This window comes from Dermacentor andersoni, chromosome 8, assembly GCF_023375885.2.
Source record: "Dermacentor andersoni chromosome 8, qqDerAnde1_hic_scaffold, whole genome shotgun sequence".
Classification (NCBI taxonomy): Eukaryota; Metazoa; Arthropoda; class Arachnida; order Ixodida; family Ixodidae; genus Dermacentor; species Dermacentor andersoni.
In genome coordinates this window covers 36,975,894-36,998,020 of record NC_092821.1, presented here as the reverse complement: position 1 = coordinate 36,998,020, position 22,127 = coordinate 36,975,894, and the positions used below count along the sequence as shown (strand labels likewise).

General features: G+C 45.4%; 1 long non-coding RNA gene across 1 annotated transcript; it reads left to right on the top strand.

Moving 5' to 3' along the window:
* The first annotated feature begins 17,448 nt into the window (after positions 1 to 17,448).
* On the top strand, positions 17,449 to 21,735 carry LOC129383561 (uncharacterized). The gene is made up of 3 exons (XR_008611453.2): positions 17,449 to 17,558; positions 19,071 to 19,111; positions 21,560 to 21,735. It is a non-coding gene; the product is annotated as an uncharacterized lncRNA (long non-coding RNA).
* The last annotated feature ends 392 nt before the right edge of the window (positions 21,736 to 22,127 follow it).

Here is a 22,127-nt window from a genome sequence, read left to right as displayed (position 1 = left end):
TTAGAAAATGACATTATCACAGTCATAGTAAAATTTATTTTCATTTGCCAAGTGTTGCACCAGGTACAGAAGCTGACAAATGACGAATTTAGTTCAAGCGGATCTTCTGGTGTGTTAATCACGCGATACAAAACGCAGTTGTCCGTATAGAGGCTTATGTGTGAAGTCACGTTTCGAGGTAAGTCATTTATGTATAGTAGAAATAGTAAAAGACCAAGAACTGACCCTTGGGGTACACCAGATGACACGTCAACAGAAGAAGAAATAGTTGAATTATAACATACGAATGGTGACTGATAAGAAAAGAAACTGGCAATCTAGCTAACCAAGTAGGAATTTTTAAGATCATGTTAAGCTTTATTAAGAGATTAGAATACAGTACTGTACCGAAAGCATTGGAAAAATCTATAAATATAGATATCAAAAGCGCAGAGAATGTCGTGTGAGAAGTCAACTAGTTGTGTTAAGGTGCTGAAACCTTTCCTAAAACCGTGCTGAAAGTTAGAAAGCATGTCATTAGATTCCAGAAATTCGAATATATTGTTACGCGTGGAAAAACACAGATGAAAGAGGCTATATACAGAGTATTTACACTGGAGCCAGAGCACCAGGCCGACATTCACTTTCGCCAAGGGCACAGACCCACTTCGTCGTCCTTCTCGCAGCGGCTCGTCCCTTGAGCATCGCTCGATGATATCGTAATACTACCCCACGGCGGCAAAAGTGCCGCCACGGTGCTGTTAAATATCCAAGGGGCGTGGAGAGCTGTAGGGTTTGAGTCGGGCGACGTGGACAATGTCACTGGTTGTCACAGCGGAGGACGTAGTGGGCGTGGCTAGAGTGATATCGTAGGTGACATAGGTTACTTGGCGAAGCAGGCGATATGGACCTGTGTAGCAGGAAAGCAGTTTTTCACAAAGGCCAACTTAACGCGTTGGTGACCAAAGCAACATGAGGGTGCCGGGCACAAAATGGACATCACGGTGACGGAGGTCGTGGCGTTGCTTTTGTTTGTCTTGAGAGACTTGTAGACGAGTGCGCGCAAGTTGGAGAGCATGGTCAGCATGGGCGATAGCATCACGGGCATAAGCGCTAGTTCAAGCTGTGGTGGACGGAAGCATAGTGTCCAGTGGTAGCGTCGGTTCATAGAACATAGGCCATAGGCCATAGAACATGTAAAAAGGAGAAAAGCCAGCAGTTTCGAGACGGGAAGAGTTATACGCAAATGTAATGTAAAGCAGAGCCTGGTCCCAGTCACGGCGGTCCTCTGAAACGTATTTAGATAGCATGTCTGTAAGGGTGCGGTTCAAACGCTCAGTGAGGCCGTTCGTTTGGGGGTGGTAGGAGGTGGTAAATTTATGCTTTATTGAGCAGGCACGCATGATGTCGTCAATGACTTTGGCCAAAAAGGTGCGGCCGCGGTCTGGAAGCAATTGACGCGGAGCACCATGCATCAATATGATATCATGTAGCAGGAAGTCCGCAACATCAGTTGCACAACTGGTCGGAGGAGCACGGGTTACGGCGTAGCGGGTCGCGTAGTCCAGCGCGACTGCAATCCACTTGTTTCCTGATGTAGATTCCGGAAATGGGCCGAGAAGGTCTAAGCTGACACGATGGAAGTGCTCGGCAGGGCTGGGAAGGCTTCTTGCGTCGTTGGCAAAGTTGACAAGCGGCGACGTAACGTCGTACGGAACGGGCAAGGCCCGCCCAGAAAAAACAGCGACGTACACGGTCATAGGTTCGAGATACACCAAGGTGTCCTGCCGTTGGTGCGTCGCGGAGCTCTTCTAGGACGGTTGAGCGGAGGTGTTTAGGTATGACAAGTAGGAACTCAGAGCCGTCCGGATGAAGGTTACGACGGTACAGAGTACCGTCGCGGAGGACGAAGAGGCGTAGAGTGGCGTCGGCCGGAGAGTGTTCAAAACGGTCGATGAGCGCTCTGATGTAGGCGTAACGACGTTGCTCGTCGGCGAAATGAAGCAGCGGCGACACAGAGAATGCGCAAGCAGCACTGGTAATATTGGAGGAGTCAGGGTCGTCAACAGGGTAACGCGACAAGCTGTCAGCGTCTTGGTGCAGGTGGCCAGACTTGTAGACCACGGAATACGAAAATTCTTTTAGTCTCAAAGCTCATCGACCAAGCCGGCCTGTAGGATCTTTTAGGGATGAGAGCCAGGAGAGAGCATGATGGTCAGTGGCTACGGAAAAAGGGCGACCGTACAGGTGAGGACGGAACTTCGCAACCGCCCAGAATACAGCAAGGCATTTTCGTTCCGTAATGGTATAGTTGCGCTCCGATGGTGTGAGGAGGCGGCTCGCATACGCAACAACGCGACCCTGGCCACGCTGACGCTGGACTACGACGGAACCAACGCCATGACCGCTGGCATCTGTACGAAATTCTGTAGGGGCATCAGGGTCGAAGTGGGCGAGAATTGGTGGTGAGGAGAGAAGAGTGACGAGACGAGAGAAGGCGGCGGCTTCTGTAGTACCTCACGAGAATTGTACGACTTTCTTCAAAAGATTAGTGAGGGGTCTAGCAATTGCCGCAAAATCTTGAACAAAACGACGTAAGTACGAGCATAGCCCGACAAAACTTCGAACGTCTGCGGCTATCTTCGGAACCGGAAAGTCTCGGACAGCGCGAGTTTTGTCGGGGTGAGGCTGTACTCCGGAAGCGTCAACGAGGTGGCCCAGAAGAGTGATTTGGCGGCGGCCGAAACGATATTTCGACGAGTTAAGTTGCAGCTTCGCCTTTCGAAATACATCAAGTATAGCTGTTAGACGCTCAACGTGAGTGTCGAACGTGGGCGCGAAGACGATGACGTCGTCGAGGTAGCAGAGACATGTGGACCATTTGAAACCACGGAGCAAGGAGTCCATCATACGCTGAAAGGTGGCAGGGGCTTTGCATATGGTGGCAGGGGCAGGGGCCGCATTCATCAGGTGTGGTGAACGCGGTTTTTTCTCTGTCCATATCGTCAACAGCAATCTGCCAGTATCCAGAACGAAGATGAATAGAAGAGAAATAGCTGGAACCGTGGAGGCAGTCAAGGGCGTCGTCTATACGTGGGAGCGGGTAGACGTCCTTCCAAGTAATGTTGTTCAGATGGTAGTAGTCTACACAGAAGCGCCACGTGCCATCCTACTTCTTAACCAACACTACAGGTGACGCCCAGGGACTCGAAGTAGGCTCACTGATGTTATTGTCAAGCATTTTCTTGACTTCACTTTGAATTACTCGGCGTTCCGACGCAGAAATTCGATACGGTCGTCGGTGAATAGGAGTAGCATCGCCAGTAAGAATCCGATGCTTGACCGCGAACGTCTGGCCTAAAAGGGCGATCGTCGAAGTCGAAAATATCTCTGTAGGACAATAATACTTGGTAAAGGTCTTCAGCCTGCACAGAAGACAGGTCCGTGGCAACCATTTTCTTTATCTTGGGATCGGCGGCCGAGGCTGGCACGATGGGACTGCTAAGCTCGCAAGAAGCATCGGTTGATAAAGGTGCCACGTGATGGTTGCCGAGACAATCAATGTTGGCAAGGCAAATACCTTGCGGTAGAATTTGCTTTGCCAATCCAAAGTTAAAGATAGGCATGAAAGTGCGGTTCGCAGTAATAGTAAGTGTACTGTGAGGCACGGTAACGTCATACTGTAGTGGAATGTCGGGCAAAGGAGTGACGAGGCACTCGCCATCAGGGACTCGTGGGGAAGACAAGAGTTCAATATAGGCTATCGATTTCGGCGGCAGGCGAATAAAGCCGGTGGGGCGTAGGCGGCACTGGGGTGCGTCAGAAGGTTCTGCGAGAATCGGCAACTCAAGGCTAAGGGTACGGCAGAGCAGTCGATAAGAGCAGAATGCGCGGAGAGAAAATCGAGGCCGACAATGAGGTCGTTAGGGCAATGAGCAATCACGGTGAAGAGGACAGGAGTGTGGCGGCCGGCGATGCTAACACGTGCCGTACACATGCCGATCATGGGCACAGTACCGCCATCCGCAACGCGAACGACGCGTGCCGACGCTGGGGTGAGGAGTTTGTTCAGTCGTCGTCGGAAGGCAGCACTCATAATAGAAAGATGCGCCCCTGTATCGATGAGTGCCGTGACAGGATAGCCATCAACGTCAATGTCAAGAAGGTTTTGGTTCGTGTGCAGCGTGAGCAGAGGATTTGAGAGCAGGGTGGACAACGCAGCTTCACCTCCAGAAGCTGCAGTGCCTAATTTTCCGGCTGGATCCAGGAGGCGATAGGCGACGGAGAGAAGCGACGGGGTTGGGGCGAACGAGACTGATGGCGTCGAGGTGAGGGCGAGCGGCTGTAGCGAAGGTTCGGGGCAGGAGCATCAGCGGCAATGGGTTCATGGCGGGTCGCATAGAGAAGAGAAGGTCCAAAAGGGCGGGAATGAGCGTCGGCGTATATCCGAGGAGGTGGTGGCCATCGGTTGCGGCAGTGACGAGCGACGTGGCCGATGCGACAGCAGTGGAAGCAGATCGGCCTGTCATCAGGGGTACGCCATTCGGACGGGTTGCAGCGAGATGTGGCAGAAAAGGACTGCCGGGGACGAGGAGGGCTGCTAGAGAACTGGGGAACCGTGGGTGGAGACGATGAACACGCGGAGTTGAGACCCATGTTCTCAAATTCCTGTCTGACGATGGCCTGAATCAGCGCAATCGTGGTTGCTGGTGGATCGGGAGGCGTCGCGGGGAAAGCAGGCAAACAGGCGGCCTCGAGCTCGCGGCGAGCAATACGGGTTACATCGTCACAGGAGGTGGTCTGACGCGGTCGACCCTCACATGTCGACGTAGCAGCAGTGTTGGGTAGCCGCGTGTTGTGATGTGTGATACGGCGGCTCTTAGCTTGTTCAAGGCGACGGCATTCTTTGATGATGGCGTCGATAGTCGAGACGTGACCGAAAACAAGCAAATTGAAAGCATCGTCGGCGATGCCTTTTAGCAAGTGCGACACTTTATCTGCTTCAGACATCGTATCGTCAGCTTTGCGGCAGAGAGCCAAGACGTTGAGGATGTATGAAATGTACGGCTCTGTAGATGTCTGAACACGAGACGCAAGAGCCTTTCTCGCGGCAGCCTTGCGCCCAATGTGGTCGCCGAACAGTTCCCTGAGCTTTTCTTTGAAACTATCCCAACTGTTTATCTCAACGTCATGCGTTTGGTGCCACACGCATGGGGTGCCGCCGAGATAAAAGATGACATTGGGGAGCATAATCATTGGATCCCACCTGTTATTAGCACTGGCGTGTTCACAGAGCTTGATCCATTCGTCAACGTCCTCTCCCTCCAGGCCAGAGAACACACCAGGGTCGCGATGCTGGGCAACCGTGATGATTGAAGCAGTCGGACAAGCCGAAGCCGTCGCTGAGGCTGTCTCGTCACCGGGAGGCATGGTGACAAGATCGATGTACCGACCACTCCGAGTTCCGTGGTGAGGACGGGGATCGCCGACATCCACAAGAAAGTTACGTGTGGAAAAACAAAGATGAAAGAGACTATATGCAGGGTATTTACACTGGAGCCACACCACCAGGCCGACACTCGGCCGCGCCAAGGGCACAGATCCACTTCGTCGTCGTTCTCGCGGCGGCTCGTCCCTTGAGCATCGCTCCATGATATCGTCATAATATGTTCGTCAATTATGTGCTCCAGCATCTTACATGAATACGATGTTAATGAAATAGGTCTATAATTAGATAAGAGCTGTTTATTACCCGATTTGAATAATGGATGTACTTTGGCCAGCTTCCATGAGGATGGAACAATGCCAGTTTTGAGGGACTTTTCAAAGATGATGGTTAGATAGCGAGCAGACCACAATGAATAAAGAACGAGAAAAGAATTGGGTAAACCATCAGGACCGCTCAATTTTTTTTCAACTGTAGTATTAGGTTCAGTACACCATGCTCAATAATCATGATATCAGCATTCGGGGTTGCCGCATTAGGAGGGTGAAAGGATAGAACTTCGTGGATGTCTGATGAAAACAAAGATTTAAAGTAGGCATTAAAAGCATCAGCTATTATTAACGGATAATTAGTTGTTTCATCATTGATGATTATAGACGCCGATGTAGACTCTGTTGGCAAGATAGAGCGCCAAAATTTGCGAGGATTAGTCTTTAGAAGATTTCCTAACTGGAACTTGAAAAAACAATCTTTTGCCGAATTCGTAATTACTCGCAGTTCTTCCTTTGCCCTACGAAACTTGATAGCACTATAAGGGTCTGATAAACGTTTCATGCGCCTGAGGTGTCCAAAGCGGCGTGATACATGAAAGATATCACGTGTCATCCAGGGTACCTTGAGGTTCTTTTTCTTTGTTTCAGCGGAACAATACATTGCATGCAGTCACTCACAATAGTCTCAAAGTTGCTGACTATTTCGGGTTAGTCACCCATGTGAATAGTGTGAAATGCATAAAACGAAGAAGCAAGAAAATCGGTGATAACAATATCGTCAGCACGAGTGAAATCATGAAACGTCGTAAAAGTCGACAGCGGCGTGAAAACTGGACAGTTAATAGGAACTGCCACAGCCTTGTGGTCCAAAATTCTATCAACAATATCGCATTTAAAACCACACTGATAAATATTTCAACCGAGAAAAACCAAGTCAAGCAGTGAGTCACCTCTTGTTGCTTCGTTACCAATTTGCTTTAGATCGAAGAACAAGGAAATGTTCAATTCTTTACAGATGGATGTATCCCGACCAGAAAACGTAAATGGTCGCCAATGAATACCAGGAGCGTTGAAATCACCCATCAAAATAAGATTAGACATTTTGACTGTTTGTATGTCTAAATAATCGATAAGGATGTGCAACACATCAAAAGATGAACCTAGCGGTCGATAAAGAATGCCGATTACAATGAACTGTTCATTAAGAAAAAGTTTCTGCTGGCGCCTTCATGATGGAGAACTTGTCAGATCGAACGATAAGAGCAACCCCTCCACCTTTCCTATCCTGTCAATCCGCTGGTATCGCCACGTAGCCTGGGGGAGTGAATTCTGAAACATGGACGCCATTGTTAAGCCACGTTTTCGTATTGCCCACAATATGTAGGGAGTGCGAACACACAAGAGATAAGAAGTCAGGAAATTTCTTTATAATACTTCTAGCGTTAATACTCATAATCGAGAGCGTTTCATGCTTGTGCTTAGGAAGTCAAACAGAGGATGTAGTAGAATGTTGGACTGTGCGTTTGGGGGACTGCCTGTGGTCCTTATTAAGGGTGTCCTTATCAGCGTTCCAAACGTACCGAGATTTATCAATGAGAATGTAATTGAAGCGAAGCTTCACCTCAGAGCCATTGTCGCGATATACCTGGGACGCTTCCCAAAGTTTTTTCGGAGTGCACGAATTTTAAAGGAGAAGTCTTCGGTTGCATGGTAGTCAGTGTCCTTAAATTTGTTTACGGTATTTAGTAGGATTATTTACTCGCAGTAGTCCAAAATTCTCAGAATAACAGGACGCGGATGGCCCTCGCGTACCCTACCGAAATGTTGTTTCATGCTATTTTCGTCCCTCATAAAGAAACTACAGAATAAGTTTCGGGAGTATTGAAACGTGAGAATGTCACTGGTTCGATATCAAGAAGCGAAACTGAAACCGCAGCAAAGATTTGGAGCGACAAACTATGACAAAAAAAAACAAGGAACTAGATCTTCAGTGGTGCTGCAAAACTATGCCGAAACACAATTTCTTCATTCCAACTCTGGGCGCAGTGATTACGCGCGAATTGGGGGACCGACCGATTAGACCGCTTGGCCACAACACACATCAGTCGCGGGTGGATGCAAAGGGTACTATCAAGATACCACGCTCAAAGACGAGACTTCTATGTAGAAAACTTTATTTTGGAACAGGTTTTTCTTCACCTGAAGACAGGATGACAGGCTGAAATGAAAGCGATGTGTCCGTACCACGTGTATCTGCAGGCGATGTTTAGTTTTCCGCCCAGTATTTTCAAGCTGGCCGTTTATGTTCTGAAGAATGAGGCGCCTTCCAGGGGATCCCATTATTTAAGCTTTGCATGTTGTCCCTGCAAAGTGGCAAAAAGAACCTCGAGAGCACAGGCAGGCAAAGAAAATGCAGTTGTCGCAAGATGAACTAGTCAGAAAATGGGAAACATAGCGGGAGAAAAATGTATGGTTTACATACATATTCAAGCAAAGGTAAAAGGTTAAACTGAACGTTGGTTATTATAAATACGTGAAAAAAGGCCACACCTAGAATATTTTAGAACCACATGAAATTGTTTGGCAGCAAGTCTAAAACGATACAACATACACTAGACGAAACTGGAAACAAGCTGGAAAGGGGCGCGGTATTATAATGCATCAGAAAAATAACAGACCAATCTTTCCCGTGCAATGGCGACGTTGTATTTGAAGAAAAAATAGACCGTGAAAGAGCCAGAATAAATAGGAGCTGATGCTTAGCAATTTAAAATGGAAGGAAACCGAAGAGAAAATTTCTAAGTGCGCCGCCACAGGGCTATGCGAGGGTTCCCATAGGGTTCCCGTTAGGTTGAGTAATGAAGTATGAATCAAAAGTAAGAAGCTCTGCTGAAAGCAGTAGAAAAAAAAACGATAAAAATAGGAGAATACTAGACAGTTGGCGACAAAGTAGAATGAATTTAATTTATTAAGGTAGGGGGGGGGGGGAGATAGAATTGGCTGATATGGACCGTTGACCATTACATTATTAATACACAGGTTAGGAACACAGGCGATTAAATTAAAGCTATGAGCATATTCGGAGAATTTCAACATGGCTTCAGAATCGGTAGACCTCTGAATGATTACTTATTTGTCCTTACTCAGTGTATTGAAATGTCCAGAGTATAAAGACGAACGTTTAACGTGGCTTTTTTAGACGTCACAGCAGCGTAAGAGAACGAACACCGCAACATTTTGTGGCATATTCTGAAAGGTGAAGGTGTAAGCGACGATTGCATACAGCTTTCGAGAGAGATTTATATAAAAAACCGTTTATGTGGAACAGGAAGGAATGAGAACTCAGGGAAAAGTTGATATCAACAAAAGACTGAGGCACTGCTCTTTAGATGTACATGGCAAGGATAGAAAGGGCTCCAGAGGGAACTAATATCGGGTTGAATCGCTCGTGCAAAGAGGCGCGTAGAGTGGTAGAGCAGCAGTTTCAAAGTTTGTTTTATGCGGGCGACATTGTGTTGCTGGCTAACAAGCAAAGTGACATTCAACGTCTGGCCAATATCTGTGCACGGGAAGGAGGGAATTGAGGTCAGAAATTTAGCGTTAAAATCAGGTGCTATGGTATTTATTGAAAACAGGGAAGATACTGTGACGGCAATGCAGGGCCAGCAAATACCTCGGGTCGATCAATATGAATACCTTGGTATAAGGGTAAATGAAGGCATTGGACATATGGAAACATACGAAAACCAATAACAGTAAAGGGGAAGAGAAATGCGGCCATAATGAAACCCAGAGCGTTATGGGGATACAATAGGTACGAGGTACCCCGGAATATGTGGAAAGGTGTAATGTTTCTAGGAGTTACATTTGGAAATGCGGTTGTTTGCTTCAAATCAGGGGTACACTCAGGACTCAATGGCCACCAAAGTTCTGTGGGACCCTCTGTATTCGGCACTCACGGGGCGCTCAATTACATTAATAATGAAGCTGTGCAGGGTCATATGGGCTGGGCAAGTTTTGAAGGGAGGGCAGCTCAGAGTAAAATTGATTATCAAGAACGACTGAGGAATATGGAGGAAAGTGAATGGGCAGGGAAGGTGTTCAGGTATTTGTACAAGAAAAACATAATTTCACATGGGAGGAAAAGAACTCAAGCTTACGAGCAAGTACGTGAGCGGTATGGTGAGCAACATGGAAAGAAAGAACGTCAAGTGGAAAGTCGGTCAGGCAGAGATAATCTCATGGGCGGCGACAATGTAAAAGGACCCTGCCATCATAACTGCATAAGAAAAAAATCAAATCAGGAAAGAAGAGAGAGAGAGAGAAACGTTTATTATACGAAACAGTGTCCCGAGCGAGGCCGGCTATCATCCTAAGGTGGGAAGGCTCCTTAGTCCAGGAACCCTCTGGCTTCGACTGCCCTCTTGGCCCTGGCGACGAGTTGTCGTTGGTCTTCCAGGTCCCCGAGGGTTAGCTTGGCCTCCCACGTTTGGAATAGGTGGTTTGCTTTTATTGCTCGTTTTGCGTGCGTTTCCGGTTGCATTTCGCTGCCTTCCTGCCACGGGCATTCCAGGAGCAAGTGTGCCAGAGTGACGGGTACGTTGCAGAGTGGGCAGAGCTAGCCGTGGAGCGTCGGGTAGAGGCGATGCATTATCGTTCCGTGCTTGTACGTGTTACTTTGCAGGCGTCTAATGATCAGGCTTCCTTCTTTGTCGAGTTTAGAGTGCGGTGGAGGGTACGCTCGATGCTCGAGCCTGTAATGTTGCAATATTGCCGAATAGTTGATGGGTATGGCCTCCGCCACTTCTGTCGCGGGTCCGAGAGTGCGTGGGGAGAGGGGAGCCGGGCCGACGTGCTTGCGGGCAGCAGCGTGGGCCGCTTCGTTCCCATCTAGTTCCTCGTGTCCGGGTACCCACGTTACGCAGGTGTACGGGAGCGGAGTGCTTCGTCATTCTAGTATCTTGAGTGCACCGGCCGAGATGCGGCCCCTCAAGAAGTTTCTGCAGGCGGCCTGAGAGTCGGTGTATATAACCGCGGCGTCTGTGCATGTGGTGGTGGCGAAAGCAATTGCCGCTTCTTCAGCCGTTTCCGGGCTGCATGCCTTGATGGTTGCCGATGCTAGCTCGTGGCCTTGGGAGTCTACGACGCTGAGAGCGTACGCGTTTCGATGCGGATACTTGGCCGCGTCAGTGTAGCGGGCATTCGGGTCATGCTTGAAACCCTTTTTGAAGCGAGATCAGGATTCTTTAGAACACGCACTTATAAAGTCAGACATAACAAAGAAGAAGAAGTATTTCCAGGCTGCGGTAAAGCTAGATAAATGATGCAGCATACTTTATTAGAATGTGATGATACCAGCCGAGTGGTCGATTTTGGCACTCTGGCCTCCTTGAAGAGCTTCGATTAAGCGAACGCAGGGGGAAAGTGAACATGTCAGCAAAAGAGGTTAGTTAGAGGCGATTAGATGATTGGTGAAAGAAAAGCAGGCAAACGACAAACAATGCAGGCGCACAAAAACAAAGTTTCCGATAGGGGTTCACAAATTTTGGTACAAGAGCTTGGTGGCGCAACCACCACCCCGTTCTAGAGGGGAGTTTGTAACATCTATTCGTCCAGCCTGTTGATGCATGCTGCTGCATCTATTATGCATGTTGAAATTCGGGCAACAAGTTTGAGATAGAGGATGGTTTTCATGAGCGTGCTAAAATCAGTCTTGTCGGCCGACAACCTTATGGTTTCAAATCACTGTATGATATAATAATTTTGAAAGATATTTATAATGCTTTGCGAGTTTATTGCGTAAGAGATGTACATCATCTTGTTTCACTATACTGGAAAAGTCATAACTGTACGAACGAGAGCCTTCCTGAAAGACGATGCATAAATAAAATATCCGGCATTCTTTAGGTTATGCTCGAGTCATTTACACATGTGAAACAGTGCAGAAAAAAAGTGAGAACAGACGTGTTACTGGGTCCTATAGTGCGCATTGGTTTAGTACGCTTGAAAGTGGAATGTGAATTAATTATTTTGCAATGTCTTAAGGTATAGTTATCGGCGATATAGATTGTGGTAAGCGACAATGGGGTAGGACAAAGGGATAGATTTATAATCCATAAAGACATAACGGGCAACGTTGACGAATTCTAAAGCATGAACGAGAGGGTAGCAGTAGTTGTAATGAAAATCAGTAACGGTATATATTAAATATAGTATAAACTTACGCTCCAAGGTGCAGTCACGACGATGAGGAAGTAGATCAGTTTTATGAAGATGTTGAGTTAGCGATATGAAAAGTGCAAACGCGGTATACAGTAGTAATGGGGGACTTCAATGCAAAAGTGAGAAAAAGGCAGGCGGGTTAACAGGCAATCCGGCACTACGGTGTCGATTATAGAAACGCTAGAGGTGAGATGCTGGTAGAATTCGCAGAAAGGAATAAGTTGAGAAAAACGAACACTTATTTTAGGAAACGCAGCAACAGAAAATGGACCTGGAAAAGCCCTAATGGTGAAACAAGAAATGAAATTGATTTCATACTTTTTGCCGATCCCAGCATAGTGCAGGATGTAGAAGTAATAGGTAGGGTAAAGCATAGTGATAATAGGTTAGTGAGGGCTAGGATTCACCCCAATTTCAAGAGAGAAAGAGTGAGATTGGTGAAGAAGAAACAGGTCAACTTAGAGGCAGTAAGGGTAAAAGCTCACAAATTTAGGCTGGTACTTGCAAACATATATGCAGCCTTAAAACAGAGAAATGATGATCACGACATAGAGGTAATGAATAAAACCGTAACGAGGCTGGCTTCAGAGCCAGCAATTGAAGTGGGAGACAAGGCACCAAGGCAACCAGTAGGCAAGCTCTCCCAAAAAAACAATCAACCTAAGAAAAAAATGCCAAAGAATGAAAGTGTCCAACTCAAGAGATAAGAGAAAATTCGCGGAACTGTCCACACTCATCAACAAAGCAAAAATAAGTGATATTAGACATTGTACCGTGAGCAGAGTAATGTCATCAGCAATTTCAAATGTATAATAAAAGAAGCGGAAGAATTGTATACTGACCATTACAGTACCCAGAGTGCTCAGGAGCACTCTATTCGAAACAATAATGAAAAGTATACGGAAACTCCTCATATAACTAGAGATGAGGTCAGAAAGGCCTTGCAAGGCATGAAACGATGAAAAGCGGCAGGAGAGGATGGAATAACAGTCGATTTAATCAAAGATGGAGGAGACATAATGCTAGGAAAACTGGCGGCTCTCTATACGATGTGTCTATCGACTGCAAGGGTCCCAGAAAACTCGAAGAATGCAAACATTATCAAAATCATCGTCATCAGCACCAGCATGATTTCAACCACTGCAGCGCAAAGGCCTCTCCCCTACTTCTCCAACTACCCCGTCTTGTACTAATTGTGGCCATGTTGTCCCTGCAAACTTCTTAATCTCATCCGCCTACCTACCTTTCTGCCGCCCCCTGCTACGCTACCCTTATCTTGGAATACAGTCCGTAACCGTTAATGACCATCGGTTATCTTCCCTCCTCATTACATGTCCTGCTCATGCCAATTTCTTTTTCTTCATTTTAATTAAGACGTCATTTGCTCGCGTCTGTTCCTACACCCAATCTGCTCTTTTCTTATCCCTTCACGTTACGCCTATCATTCTTCTTTCCAAAGCTCGTTGCGTCGTCCTCAATTTAAGTAGAACCCTTTTCGTAAGCCTCAAGGTTTCTGCCCGTACGTGAGTACTGGTAAGATACAGCTGTTATACACTTTCCTCTTGAGGGATAGTGGCAACCTGCTGTTCATGATTTGAGAATGCCTGCCAAACGCACCCCAGCCCATTCTTATTCTTCTGGTTATTTGAGTCTCATGATCCGGATCCATGGTCACTACCTGCCCTCAGTAGATGTATTCTCTTACCACTTCCAGTGCCTCGCTACATATCGTAAACTGCTGTTCTCTTCCGAGACTGTTAAACATTACTTTAGTTTTCTGCAGATTAATTTTCAGACCCACCCTTCTGCTTTGCCTCTCCAAGTCAGCGAGCACGCATTGCAATTGGTCTCCTGAGTTACTAAGCAAGGCAACATCATCAGAGAATCGCAAGTTGCTAAGGTATTCTCCATTAACTTTTATCCCAAATTTTTCCCCCTCCAGGTCTCTGAATACCTCCTGTAACACGCTGTGAATAGCATTGGAGAGATCGTATCTCCCTGTCTGACGCCTTTCTTTATTGGGATTTTGTTGGTTTCTTTATGGAGGACTACGGTGGCTGTGGAGCAGCTATAAATATCTTTCAGAATTTTTACATATGGCTCGTCCACACCCTGATTCTGTAATTCCTCCATGACTGCTGAGGTTTCGACTGAATCAAACGCTTTCTCGTAAACAATGACAACTATATATACGGTTTGGTTATATTCCGCACATTTCTCTATTACCTGATTGATAGTGTGAATATTGTCTATTGTTGAATAGGCTTTGCGGAATCCTGCCTGGTCCTTTGGTTGACAAAAGTCTAAGGTGTTCCTAATTCTATTTACGATTACCTAAGTCAATACTTTGTAGGCAAAGGACAGTAAGCTGATCGGCATATAATTTTTAAAGTCTTTGGCGTTCCCTTTCTCATGGATGAGGATTGTCTTAGCGTTCTTCGAAGATTCCGGTACGCTCAAAGTCATGAACCGTTGCGTATACAGGGTGGCCAGTTTTTCTAAAACAATCTGCCCACCATCCTTCAACAAATCTACTGTTACCTGATCCTCCCCAGCTGCCTTCCCCCTTTGCATAGCTCCCAAAGCTTTCGTTACTTGTTCCGGCGTAACTTGTGGGATTTCAAATACCCCTAGACTATTCTCTCTTCCATTATCGTCGTGGGTGCCACTGATACTGTATAAATCTCTATAGAACTCCTCAGCCACTTGAACTATCTCATCCATATTATGAATGATATTGCCGGCTTTGTCTCTTAACGAATGCATCTCCCTTATGAAAATGACTGTTGAAATGTTGTTGGCATATTGTTGACGAATTGTTGACTCAATAGCCTTTCAACAATACCTCAACACTTATTGAAACCACAGAGTAATATTCAACAGTAAAGTTGTTGGGCAGTTCACAACAAAAAAGTCGTTGACTAAATTCTGTTGGTATATTGTTGAATACTATTGAGTAATATTGAGCCATTGTTGAGTAGTTTTCAACAATGAAGTCGTTGACTAAATTTTCTTGATATATTGTTGAATAGTATTGAGTATTATTGAGCCATTGTTGAGTAGTTCCCAACAATAAAGTCATTGACTAAATTCTGTTGATATATTGTTGAATAGTATTGAGTATTATTGAGCCAATGTTGAGTAGTTTCCAACAATAAAGTCATTGACTAAATTCTCTTGACATATTGTTGAATAATGAGTATTGAACCATTGTTGAGTAGTTTCCAACAATAAAGTCGTTGACTAAATGCTGTTAACTTATTGTTGAATAAAATTGAGTCACGAGCAATTTTGAGTTTCGAAGTATATGTGAAAAACACGCACATATGTATGTGTGCGTCTTTTGCACATATATGTTGCTTTACTGATCACTTGATCACCATTGCAGATATACAGGGTGTTGTTCCAAGTTACTTGAACCATAGACGTATATACACGTGTTTCAGCTAACTTTACTCAGAGTTTAAAAATATGCCGATGCACCAAAAGACGATGCGACAAAATGCATGTTGCTCACTCTTGTATGCGTCACGCTATTCTTGTATTTTCCTAAGTAGTTAATTAGTCAAGAAAATTAGCCATTCTGAAGGAACAAAGTTAGGCGAAAAATTGCAATTACAAAGTTCTACAGCACTTTGTAAAACGTTAGATTAGGCAATTTCTAACTTTCTATCTATTAAGTGTTAGTGTTTTTCAGCTTACTGCAGATGCCCGCGAAATAAAAAAAAATATATTACTTTACATACCCGCTTGCGCGCCGTGCTTGCAGCGCGCCCAACCGAGCATACCATCGAGCAGGATGTGTTGCCGCTTAAAAGGCGACAGGGCAGTGACGAAGGCGTTGGCTGTGGTATTGACGCCAGCGACGTGCTTCCCTCGCTGCGGTTCATGATGGCGATAAGCAGACGGGTGTTCACACTGGTTAAATGGTATGTTTTCGTTTGTGCGCAGAAGGCTTAGCAGCAGTGCAATCACGACTCGCAGGCGGGCATGTCACGTGGTGCTTTTTGTATTTCGCGAGCATCCGCAGTAAGCTGAAAAACACTAATACTTAACAGATAGAAAGACAGAAACTGTTTATGCGGACGTGTTAATTGCCAACTGCTCTGCAACTTTCTAATTGGAATTTCTTTCCTAACTTCCTTGCTTCAGAAGTTGGTTAATTATCCTTGACTAATTAGCAAATTAAGCAAAATACAGAAATAGCGCGACACGCTATGTACCAAAGGGAGCAACATGCATTTAGTCGCGTCTTCATAGAAGGCATAGAGTTTACACTCGGCCTAAAGTTAGCAGAAACACCCCGCATATATATATATATATATATATATATATATATATATATATATATATATATATATGCAGTTTGAGAAGACAAACGTCCCTACAAGCAGTGACAAAGAACCGATGATTGGACGCATCCTGCATTTCCATCAGCGTCCATTATAAGGCGCCAGTGCCCTGGCTGTGTGTTAGGAAACGGCATTGCATGCCTCCATGTTAAATATGGTCAAGGTGGGGGAGAACGTTAACAAAATTCAAGTCTGGGGTTTGACGTGCCAAAACCACGCTTTGATTATGAGCCGCACCGTAGTAAGAAACTCCATAATTATTTTGAACATCTGGGGTCCTTTAACCTGCACCAAACGCACAGTACACGGGCGTTTTTGCATTTCAGCCCCATCGAAATGCAGCCGCCGCGGCCGGCATTAGATCCCAAGCACTCAGGTTAGTAGCGCAACACCTCAGCCACTATGCCACCACGGCGGGTGCGGCGGAGAAAGGAGTGAACACCGTTTTTACAGAGTGCGTTTCGCTTAGATGTTACCCGTAGCGCGCTACAGAACGAAACGAAAAGCTTGGCCGATATGTACAACATGGCGCTCATATTTCACATGTAGCCCAAATTATTTTCTGTGACCTAGACGGGATGCTGGCGAATGTGTTGGGAATCTGCTCGGCCACCAAGCACAATCTGCGCTGCTATACGTTCTCGGTGACAAATCGCACATCGCAGAAGCGCACGCACAAATGTTTAAAGAATGGGACGACAGACCGCCTGCAGTTTGCCATGACGTCGAAATAAGAAGCACAAACAGCGACGTTTCTGTACTTTTCTGGTCAATAGTTCAGGTCGCATGGTTGCGGCACGCATTACTTTCTTTTTTAATCCAAACGACGAAAACTGTGCGCGCACAAATTAGCATGGCGTTTGCGACGTTTGAATTTGGCGCCTTTTCCCGCGCATGCCATTAGCTCCGGCCGGTGCACTGCGTTACTGCGCTAAAGAAAGTAGTTCATCAAAGAAGCGAAGCAAATAACTTTCATACCCTTGTAAATCGCAACAATTGTTCAGTAATAACATGAAATTACAAAATTTGTTATCAAATCGTACAATTTACGATAATATAAGCGTGTATTTATATGAGTGTACATGTATGATTGCGCGTTTGCGCTGTTGAAGCTTGGCACATTCCGGCGAGTTCGTGCACGCTGTTTGCTTGAGAGCTTCCTGCGTTTCTGCGTTCTTTGTGTGCTTCGCTGTGACATCTTTGGAATATTCCTGCGTGTTGCTCGCTTTTTATGGGCTTGTTGCCTCGAAGATCGCCATGATCGCCTCCGACTCAGCGACATCAAGGGTGAGTGAGTGTTTCGAATTCCCCTTGTTCGTCCATTGTGACGCGGTGAACGGAAGCGCTGAAATGATTTCAGCGCTTGTGTGTGTCTTCCGCGCGCCTCTCTTCTAGTTTTCATTCCTAGTACTATCCTTCCGTTGTGAGAATTGGTTGTACAGCACTAGATTTGTGGTATATAACATGGAGCTTTGTCCTAGTTTAACTTTACACTCCGCTTGTGGTGACGTAAGGCAGCTATGTGGTGCCAGTTAAAACAGGGCATGTTTTATGTACGCCATGATTTCTGATACGGTGTTCGAGCACCGATTGAGTTAGCCTTATTAATGAGCGCAAAACAATGCGACGTGAAACCATCCGATCTGTACTGTAATCGAAGATATTTCGTTTGCGCCACGCTAGTACAAGGCGTGGGAGCGAGCTTGTAGCAACTTAGGGCGGTGGGATCGGCGAAAGTGTATTATGTTACGCTGTTCCCCTCAGGATCGAGTGACTCCGCGGTGCTTCAAGGCCACTATCTGACACGCCGTGCGGCCGATGTTCGCGCGATCGGAAAACACAGAGGAGGCTGTCGCGCAATAATAAAGAATTTCAAGGGTGTACATGCGATTCTATGCGATACGTGAGATACAATAGGGGTGATGCCACAGAGTGCTGCGAAATCATCGAGTTATACGCCTTGCCAACCGCGTGTGTTTTGTTTTCCAACAGTTCGCGCGCATTCAACTTTCTTTTTTCATTTTCTCCGTTCGACGCCATCGAGTGCTTCACCCAAACGGCTTCGCGTAGGCTCTCTTTGCATTCACGGAAAGGCGGATTTCATGGCACCCCAGCTCCTACAACATTCAAAATAATGTAATTTCGTGAAATTACAGCTTTTCGCACTTCAGTAACTGATTGATTTAACGAAGTATTAAAATCAGTAAAGGAACGAGATGCCTGGCATATCTGCCTTGTTGACCCACTGTGTTTCGAGGCGGCATGTATACGTTATCGGCAACATTAACATCAATAATTAGCATTGTTTCTTGTGACCATAGAAGTAGCTAGTTATGTCGAAAAGCTATTTTTGCGTTGAATCCGAGCACTATAGAGTGAACAGATTGAAAGGGGAGCGCATCGTTGTGAAATAAATGACGACGCTTTGCCACAAGCTTGGAATAATGCTTTGCCGAAAGAGCAGTTCTGTGAAATTCTTTCTTTGAGAGTAAGCAAAACTTCAGTAGCATCAGGTAGACGGGGAGTAAAAGAATGTAACACTGTGGTTTTATATGAAGGAGCTGCCTTTAATATGTGGCCATAACAGTTCAGTAGATGCGTGGAAATAATTTTTAAAATAAGTAGGGGAATGTGAAATAAATTATTTGACAAGCTCACACTGCCATTGGCAAGAGCGGCCACACTTTAGTGTATTCAATGACTAGTCATTTGTATCCGTCCATTTATGTCAGCCTAATGGTCCATTGTCGCTTTTGCTGCATCGTGGCTTCACGTTTTAATACTGACATCTTTTTTCAGATTCAAAATGAGCTGGGAGACACCCAAGCTGGAATGCTAAGGTGAATTCTTTGGCTATCCATTCTGTAGCGGCACCATGATCAAATACAGTGATTCCGTGAAAATGTATTGCAGGAAGCAGGAAAAAAACAACATTGCTGATGCAACTGCAAGGCATTTCCTCGAGTGATCAAATGGTGCAGAGTACCTTCATTAGCAGACATGGTGCCTTTAAGCACTCAGCTGAAAGACTTTGCAACTGCACCGGGACTGGGGGTGAATTTCAGTGTCACTTGTGAATATATTAAACATAGAATGTGCCTTCTTCAGTGTATATGCCTGATATAAGAGGGGCTTTCAGGAACTTCCTGTGCACATTAGTGGTCTACATAAGTGCACATCTTTCTAGTTTTACCAGAATGGAGGTATTATGACCTATGTCATACAGCAGTGCACTGTTAGCGGTATCAAACCAAAACAGCAACACCCATTGAGGAAGTTGGCTGAAGAACGAGCAGTGATGGGGCTTTTCTCATTTCAAGGGCCAAATTCCAAAAAGATTGATGCCGACCTGGACGGTGTGCAGTGCCGGTCGCCACATACTGTAGCCAGCATGGCATGAATCTCCTTGGCATTATGTCTCTAAGATACAGAAATTGCATCACTGCTCATAAAACAATCGGAAATTGGAATGTTGAAGGGAGGTGGCAGGGCTGCCCGCTGGAGCAGCCAGTGCATGCCCTCTGCTGACAATCCTGCCAATCCTGCCTTAATGAGAACCAGTGGTGCATGTTATCCTATTACGCCGCCAAGTGCATTCTTTGTTTTGTGTTAAGGTGGCACTAATGACACCCCGAATCAATTTAGAATAAAAAAGCATCGTTTTCAGTATCTAATTCTGTTAACTTCTTGGTAGTTGGTTAATTATTAGAGAAAATAAAGCTCGAAGTTCAATTTTCTGAATATCGCCCCAAAATCTTCGCGCCGACATCTCATTGTCACATCGTGGATTTCAAGTATTTTTACAAACTTGGGTTGTATTGGTTCAGTAAAAGTTCCTGACGGTTTTTATTATGGGTTTTTGGCTTTTTGGAATACAATGAACATCTTTATTTGTAAAAAAAAATTGCTGCACCTGAACAGACATCAAAATATATGACGTCACAGCAAGCTGGTGTGGCGACTTCAAGGCAGCACTGCCACCAATCTTTCCTCTTGCTCCTTTTACACTTAACTCAGCCTCTTGCCGCGGTACGAGTGAATCTCTTGAATTGTAGTAAAGTCATTTACAGATACATCTAAAATAATTTTTCTCTTTCGTGCTTTCATGCAGTAGTTGCTTAGGGGCATCGGCACAGCGCCGCGAAGCACGAGGTCACAGGATAAAACTGCATTTTGATGGAGGTGAAATGCAAAACTACCCATGTACCGTGCAGCCTGAGGTGGTCAAAATTAATCCGGGGTTGCCCACTAGGGCGAACCTCAATATCATATTGTCATTTTGGCACGTAAAATGCCGGAAATTAATTAATTTAATTTTTCTTTAATGCTCCTTTAAGCTGTAGCATTCATTATCTCTGCAAAAATTCATACTCGAAGTATTCTCCATAAAGATTTAATAAACAGTAGATATAGGTGTCTGCTTATATTTTAATTAGTGGCGATACGTGATGACTATTAGAACGGTGGCACAACGAGACAGACAGAATTGTAATACAATGTGTGAGGGCACGATGAGGGACACTAAGGAAATGATAGTCTCCCTTGAGGTCCCCGACATGGACATGAACTGACTGTCCACAAACTTCTGAGTTCACTCCATGATCTTGTGCAGCCTGTGGTTTGCGAGTCAATTAATTTAATTGATGAGGTGGTGGTTGGCACATACTGTCTTTGCAGCTTATGTACATATCATACAGTGGAGTGAAATCTCGCATTTTACTTCTGGAGCACAGCAAGCGAACCTGATGTGTAGTGATAATCTTAGTAACAATCGACAGTCATATCCCTCTTCGAGCTTCTAATGCGGCTTGCCAACACAAGCAGCAACAGTTGCCCAAGATAGCGTGAAAGAGATTCATTAGAAAGTGGCATATGCCCAAGGTCACATACCGAGTCACCCAAGCTGTTCTGACTGTTGATTGTGAACCCACTGCCCTCAACATAGCAGCCCAATCTCTTCCCATTAGACCATGGGCTACCCGTTGACACAAATGGGTGGGAAAATAGAGACAAACACCCAAAAATATGAAGTATCCTAAGAATGGTAATCACATTAAATAATACTAGATCTTTTGGATACTTTGGTTTACTTATTATTTTTCTTGTTTGTGCTGGATTGTTTTTCTGAAACATGTGACATCCAGACAGCATAAGAAGCTTGTAAGAAGTCAAGTTTAGCATTCAAGATTTGCAACAGGTACTTTTGTAATTTATTTGCAGTAGGGCTGTTGTGTGAATGTGCTTGAAAGGCTTAAAACTGTTTTGCTAACATTTACTTAAACATGCAGGTTCACATAGGTTGGAGGAGTGCACATTGAGAAGGTTATCCTGGCACAGCTTACCATGGCCTGCCATGGTGGACCAGGAAAGTTTGCAAGGGCGTTGCTTCACCATGTGTTCACAGAGGAGGAGCTCATGGGCCATTTGGGCTTTGGAAATAACACCAAGGGGCAAAAGAGGCTCTTGACCCCAACAGGATCAGTGCTGTTATAGGCAAGTACCATATATCCTTTCCGGTTGCATTTTTACATTCACATTTTTTTCTAAAATTAGCAACTTGCCATTGGCTAATAAACTACATTCAAGTAGCCCGTGTGTGCAGTTGTGTGCTACACTAGCCTACCATTTGGAATGACTGTTCATATGATCTTAAGTGCCTAATGCCGCCATACTCAAATGCTTCTAAAATTTAAAGGCTGCCTTCACTGCCGAAAGTTTTTAGCGGCTCCACCACATAAAATGAGCTGCATTTGCGCATTAGCAGTGCTACTTGGCTGTCATTGCAAGGAATAGTCTGTGAAGCACGCTCCAAATCTATTGGCATGGAGGACATGTTTAAGTAGCCTGAAAGTGTTA